We start from the raw sequence: 6,772 nt of genomic DNA, 5'->3' as shown, positions 1-6,772 counted from the left end.
CAGGGCCCATCCATGTTCTCCCTAACTGTCCTGGGTGGCCTCTGCACTCTGTCCGGCTGACCCTCCTGTGGTCACCCCACCTTCCCCATTAGGGGGTGCCAGGAGGGAGTGGGGAACGGCATAGGGACCCCTGGCAGAGCAGGGACCTCAGAGGCCCCTGGAAGGACCCAGCAGGACACAGCAGGCATATGGGAGGTACCAGAAGGGTCTATTGGAGGAAGGGATGGAAATCAGACTCCATCTCCACCTCCTCAGCCAAAGCCAGGTTCCTGCGTGGGGGAATTAATTCCCTCAGTGTTGTCGGTGTCCTGATGCCGCCCCCTGGAGGAAAGGAGATGTAGGGGCTGCCTCAGGGAGGCTGATCAGCCTCCAAATGGTGTGAGCTGGCCCTGACTCCCCGGACAGAGGTGGGCGCTGACCCCTGGTGAGAGTGCAGGGTCAGGTCAGCCCGGGTCCCATTCACTGTGAGTCCCCAGGCTGCCCAACTCCATCCAGTGCAGGGTCTAAGGGCAATATCCACTCAGCTGAGGGCTTGGCTAGAATAAACTGGTAGAGGGAAGGTGAATTCTCTCTCTCTCTCCCCCTCTGGAGCTGGGACAATTTCTTCTCCTGCTCTTGGATATTAGAACTCCAGGTTCTCAGGCCTGAGAGTTACACCATCGCCTTCCCTGGTTCTGAGGCTTTTGGACTTGGACTGAGCCATGCTTCTGACTTCCCTGGCTCTCCAGCTGGCAGACAGCTTGTCCTGGATCATCTTTGCCTCCATATTCACATAAGCCAATTCCCCTAATAAATCCCCTCTCATATCTATAACTGTTTCTGTATTCGTAATTATATTTATATCTTAGTGTTTCTGTCTTTCTGGAGAACCTAACAGAGGTGCCAAGATAATTTAATGAAGGAAGAATAATGTTTTCAAACAAATGTTGCTGCAACAACTGGACAACCACCTGCAAAAGAATGGAGTTTCAGAACTCTACTTCTCACTACATTCAAAAATTAACTCAAAACAGATCAGTGAGTTAAAATTTAATAAGAGCTAAAACCACAAAAATCTCTTAGAAGAAAACATGAGGGTAAATCTTCATGACCTCAGGAGTGTCAGTGGATTCTTAGATATGACGCAAAAGTATGAACAATGAAAGGGAAAATAGATAAACTGGGCTTTATCAAGAAGAAAACTGGCCGGGCGCGGTGGCTTACGCCTGTAATCCTAGCACTCTGGGAGGCCAAGGCGGGCAGATCGCTCGAGGTCAGGAGTTTGAGACCAGCCTGAGCAAGAGCGAGACCTCATCTCTACTAAAAATAGAAAGAAATTATATGGGCAACTAAAAATATATATAGGAAAAAATTAGCCAGGCATGGTGGCGAATGCCTATAGTCCCAGCTACTCGGGAGGCTGAGGCAGTAGGATCGCTTAAGCCCAGGAGTTTGAGGTTGCTGTGAGCTAGGCTGATGCCACGGCACTCACTCTAGCCAGGGCAACAAAGCGGCACTCTGTCTCAAAAAAAAAAAAAAAAAAAAAGGAAGAAAACCTTTTGTGCATCAAAGGATATTATCAAGAAAGTGAAGAGGCCATCCACAGAATGAGAGAAAAAATTTGCAAATCATAGATAACATAAAGCTTTCATGCTTAGAACATACAAAGAACTGCTACCACTCAACAACAAAAGGACAACCCAATTTAAAAAAAAATGGGCAAAGGACTTAAGTAGACATTTCTCCAAAGAAGATATGCAAATAGTCAAGAAGCACATGAAAAGACTCTCAACATCATTAATCATTAGAGAAATGCAAATCAAAATCACAATGAGATACCACATCACGCCTATAATAATGGCTGTAATTCTTTTAAAATGTTAAGTAGCAACTGTTGGCATTATGTGGAGAATTTAAAATCGTCATACATTGCTGGTGGGAATATGTGAATAAAATAGCACAGCCAATATGGGAAACAGTTTAGCTGTTCCTGAAAAAGCTAAATATAGAGTTATCATATGAAGCAGCAATTTCACTCCTAGATATATACCCAAAGAGTTGAAGACAGGGACTCAAATGGATACTTGCATGGGAATGTTCATTGTATCTTTATTCACAGTAAGTAAAATGTGGAAACAACCCAAGTGCACATCAACAAATGAAGGGATAAGTAAATACAGTATATACAGACAATGGAATGTTAATCAGCCATAAAAAGGAACGAAGCTCTGACACATGCTATTAATACAACATGGGTGTGGTGAGTGCAATAAACCAGAAACAAAATGACATATGTTGTATGATTCTATTTATATGAAATATCAAGAGTAGGCAACTTCACAGAGAGAGAACATGGGTTAGAGATATCAGGGTCTAGGGGCAGGAGGAATGGGGGAGTTATGGTTGAATGGCTACAGAGTTTCTGTTTGGGGTGATGAAAATTGTCTGGAAAAAAATAGTGGTGATGGTCATGTATCATTGTGAATATAGTTAATTTCATTTAATTTGTACACTTAAAAATGGTTAAAATGGTAGATTCTATGTTAGATATATTTTACCACAGTTTAAAAAAAAGTCTTGATGTAAAAATTCCACCATGTAAAACACACCCATCCTGGGCAGATAGTCCTCATTAAACTCACTTGCAGATCCCTCGACATTCTGCATAGCAAAATCCAAGGATTTAGGGACATGAGATTGACCGTTTGACTGCAGGTGCACGAAATAGACTTGAGAGTTAAGCTGGCGGCTGTGGGCGGTGCTAAGGGAAGTCAGGCCCCGGGAGGCTCTAGGCTGTGGGTGACTTTGCCGTCCTCTGGTGGACAGTGAGGAAAATGTAGAAGGAAAAGTATGACAAGCAGTTCTTACTAAAAAAAAAAAAATCATCCTTTAAGCATTTTTCATGTGTCTAAACAAAATTGCAATGCTATGTCATATTCCATATTTTTTTTCACAGTCTTTCTTTCTTTCTTTCTTTTTAGAGACAGGGTCTTGCTCTGTCACCCAGCCCGGACTGCAGTGGCCTTAGCATAGCTCACAGCAACCTCAAACTCGTGGGCTCAAGGCCCGCCTCAGCCTCCTGAGTAGCTGGGACAACAGGCATGTGCCACCGACACATCCAGCCTCACAGTCTTTCTTGATCCTAGCTGTTCTCTGGTCTTCCTCAACAAGATGACACAGAACTCAGATTTGCATGGTCTAGTGCCCTGCCACTTTGTTTATTTCCGTGCCCCTCCCTCCCTCCCTCCCTCCCTTCCTTCCTTCCTTTCTTCCCTTTCTTTCTCTCTCTCTCTTTTTTTTTTGTGAGACAAAGTCTCACTCTTTTGCCTGGGCTAGAGTGCCATGGTGTCAGTCTAGCTCACAGCAACCTCAAACTCCTGGGTTCAAGCAATTCTCCTGCCTCGGCCTCCTGAGTAGCTGGGACTACAGGTGAACACCATCACGCCCAGCTAATTTTTTCTATTTTTAGTAGACACCGGGTCTTGCTCTTGCTCAGGCTAGTCTCGAACTCCTGACCTTAAGTGATCCCCTGCCTTGGCCCGCCAGAGTGCTAGGGTTATAGGAGTGAGCCACGTTTCTTGTAATTCCTTTCAAATCTGGCCACATCCATGGGCATGCATCAGGTCTGCCAATGCTTATCTCAGTGGGAATGTTGGGGACTCAGGGCACAGTTATCACTGGGAAAAGATGGGGTGAGGTAGATGAATATCTAGGGGCACCTGCAGAGTGGGGGTGGGGATCGAGTCCTGCAGACAGTGGGAGCCATAGATAGTTCCATCAGGAAAGAGGCACAGTGACCACGTCAGGGCTCAGATACACCTGTCGGATCCTGCACCAGGCAAAGATCAGGGTTCAGATTAGCGCTCTGGCCACCGACCCCTGGGCAGACATGGACAATGGCCTCTTTCTGCAGGGCAGGGCTTGGCCACCTTAGGACCCCCTGAGTCTTCCTGGGGCACAGAGAGTTCAAGGGTGACATGGGCCTGAGGCCTTTCGCTGCAGAGGCACGGTGGCCATGTTCTTCTGGCCCAGAGGGTGGCCTGTCTTGTTCCTGTCATAACATCTAAGGGGCTCTTCGCTCTGAGGATCTTCAGAGGGGACTCAGCAGTGTGGGGGTAGGATGGAGGTCTGGACTCTGGGCCCTGGGGATGTCACACTCTTCCTGGGTCATTTCAAATGGCTTCATCTATTGTTTTAAAAATCACATACAAAACCATGTTTGTTGTAAATTCCAGCAATACAAACGTATAAAATTAGGTGTCAGGTCCCCAAACCCCACCCTGCCCCAGTTCAACTTCCAGGGTGTAAGCACTGTTTACAGTTGGTATGAATCTTCCTACGTTACTTTCTCATTTGTCCCACTCATAGTTTTTGTAGCCAAACATTATTGAATTATATTATTGCTTGGTAACTTTATTTTATGACAAAGCATGTATGGTGGGCACTTTCTTCATTAGTACATGAGGATTTGCTCCAATCATGTGTTTTCACTGGTTCCCCACTATTGCATTGCGTGGCTACACTTTGCTGCTGTACCCACATGCCTTTGCGGGGTTTGAGGCTGCTTCTTCCTGTGGCACTGGACCATGCCAGTGCCATGCTGCAGTGACCATCCTCGTACACATCTCTCCCCATGTGCAGTGTTGATCCTGGATCTCACTCATTCCACATGCATTTATGGGACACCCTGGGCCGAGCTGTGGGCTGGTCGCTGGCTTCAGCAGTGACAGGACAGGCACAGTCCTGCCTGCTCAGAGTCCCAGCTCAGGGAGGCTCTCAGAAGTGGATCCTGGTCAACACCAGTCTGCAGGAGTGTATGAGAACGTCCATCGCCCATATCCTCTCCTTTCTTGGATTAATTCTGTGGGTGGAAAGTGCACATGTCCCTGTGTCCACCTCTCTGTCCACCACTCTTCCTTTCAGGAAGAGCTATTGGCCACGCTACTCGTGTAGAAGATGCCAGGACCCCTGAGATGCCCTGAGCAGCTCCGTTTGCTGGTCCCTCTGGGAGTTCTAGTTCCACAGGTGACCTGAGCCCAGGTCACCCCTGCAGAACCTGTGATTACTGCCCAAGGCCAACAGTGAGCGGTGAGTGTTCTAGGAGGGGCTGTCACCTCCACATGCAGGAGCGGGGAAGATGGAGGGGAGCAGGTGGCTGATAACTTTGGCAGGTGGACAGCTAGGTCTGGGCTTGCAGGGAGGAGGGAAGGGAGAGTGTCCCAGGCAGTCACAGAAAGGCTGGAACCTGCCTTCATGGAGCAAGAGCAGCAAGGAGCTCATCCAGGCTGCAGCTGGGGAGGGAAGACATGGGAAGTGATGAGTCAAAGAGAATAGGCTGGGATTGAACTTGGGGGCTGGACGGGAGCAGAGGCGAGTTCTGTGTGTGTGTCCCCGTCATGGATACGAGGAGGGGTGGGGCCGTGGGCAGTGCCTGGGTAGGTGGGTTTCCTGGTGCCTGCTCTTCCCCAGATCCCCCCATGCAGATTCAGCATAGACCTGAGGCTGTGGTCCGGGGGAAGGGGCTGGTGGTCTGAGGCAGCCTGTGGTGCCCACTGACCCTGGAGCGGGGGAGGAGATGGGTGAGGAACCCCCTGCACGTGGAAGCCTCCAATGTGTGGAGCCACAGGTGTCCAATCTGGTGAGGCTCACTGGACTCTTGCCTTGGGTGAGGGTGTCAGGACTGGGTGGTTGTCATTGTTCTGAAGTTTGCATGACGTGGACACAGGTGTCAGGGACCCAGAGCACAAGACCCTGGTGAGGGGAGGGTCAGATGGGGCTGAGCAGGTTCATGTGGTCTGAGTGGGAAGGACTCCTGGGGAGATGGAGCCTCAACCCCAACCTGTCAGAACTGTGGCTGTGCCCATGAGAGATGATGACGGTGACCCAGGACAGAGATATTGAGTGTGAGGACAGGGCCAAGAGGACCCTGGTGGCTGCCCAGATGCAGGGTGTGAGGCAAGGCTCTGACCAAACCAAGTCACAGGAGCACCCCACCCCTCAGCACGCAGGTGACCTTACACTGAGTTTCCTCAGTGCTGTGTGTGACCAGCAGGGACACTGGATCATCTGGACCTGAAGTCCCTGGAAGGGCAGGGCTGGGTCTCTAGGACCCAGGTTTCCTCCGTGGGTGTGACGTGGGCAGGAATGAATAAAATGGGGTGCCAAGGCTCGACTGGAGCAGCTGCCAGAGTAGCCCGGGGACACAGCTCAGCTCAGCTCAGCTTCCTGGGGCTCAGCTGGGGTTGGGGAGAAGGATGCCTTGTTCAGGGGCTTCTCCAGGCTGGGTGATGGGTGAGGTTCCAAGGTCAGGCACGGGGGCTCAGAAATTAATCGTGGAAGGTTCCCAGTGTGTTGTTGGCAGAGAGGGCAGCCTGCGACTGTGGGCCAGGGAGACTCGCCATGAGGCCAGCGTGGGCTCTCAGCCTCGCCGAGGTCACACTCCGGGTGCAGAAATCAGCCCTGCAGGGAGTGGCAATGGATGTGCCAACAATCGTACATCCAGACACGTGCACAGGGCTCACAGTGTATAAATCAGTGAAATTAGAGAAGAACCAGATTCTCCCTCCTTGCGTATTTCTCAGGTAGAATAGAATGGCTGGCTTTTCCCGCAGTCCCTCCCTCCCTGCCTGCTCCCTGCTGCAGCCCCTGGGAAGCTGAGTCCCCTGAGTCCCTGTCCGTGGTCCTGAAGAGCACAAACTACTGAGGGGCGAGTGAGTTAGGATTTTCCAGTTACATCTGCACTCAGGCTCTCTCTCCCTCCCTTCCTCCCTCTCTCAAAACAGAACTGTACCTT

Source organism: Lemur catta, chromosome 19, assembly GCF_020740605.2.
Source record: "Lemur catta isolate mLemCat1 chromosome 19, mLemCat1.pri, whole genome shotgun sequence".
Lineage (NCBI taxonomy): Eukaryota > Metazoa > Chordata > Mammalia > Primates > Lemuridae > Lemur > Lemur catta.
The sequence above is the reverse complement of the archived record's forward strand: the minus strand, read 5'-3'. Positions refer to the sequence as shown.